The sequence below is a fragment of the Penaeus monodon genome, chromosome 15 (genome assembly GCF_015228065.2).
Source record: "Penaeus monodon isolate SGIC_2016 chromosome 15, NSTDA_Pmon_1, whole genome shotgun sequence".
NCBI classification, from domain to species: domain Eukaryota; kingdom Metazoa; phylum Arthropoda; class Malacostraca; order Decapoda; family Penaeidae; genus Penaeus; species Penaeus monodon.
The window spans coordinates 47,884,039-47,884,259 of NC_051400.1; the positions used below are offsets into that span (position 1 = coordinate 47,884,039).

General features: G+C 27.1%; 1 protein-coding gene across 1 annotated transcript in view; it reads right to left on the reverse strand.

The window, feature by feature from the left end:
- The window catches only part of LOC119582078 (potassium voltage-gated channel protein Shaker-like), a gene marked incomplete at its 5' end in the record, with an annotated part of 55,543 nt that overhangs the window by 11,373 nt on the left and 43,949 nt on the right, over positions 1 to 221 (reverse strand).

The following is a 221-nucleotide window of genomic DNA, read 5'->3' on the forward strand; positions in this document are numbered from 1 at the left end:
ACTTTGAATGCTGTTCTTGTAAAGAAACACTTTTTTTAACGTAAAATATGGTTGAATGAATTAGTGTGTTTATACTTTTTATAATCACTATGACAAATGGAATGTTATCTAAAAAAGGTGTTTTGCAAATAAATATATTTTAAACTGTATGCTATCTGGTTAACATGACTGCAATGCTGATCTATCCTAATATGAATATAAATCACATTTCCTTCACACAC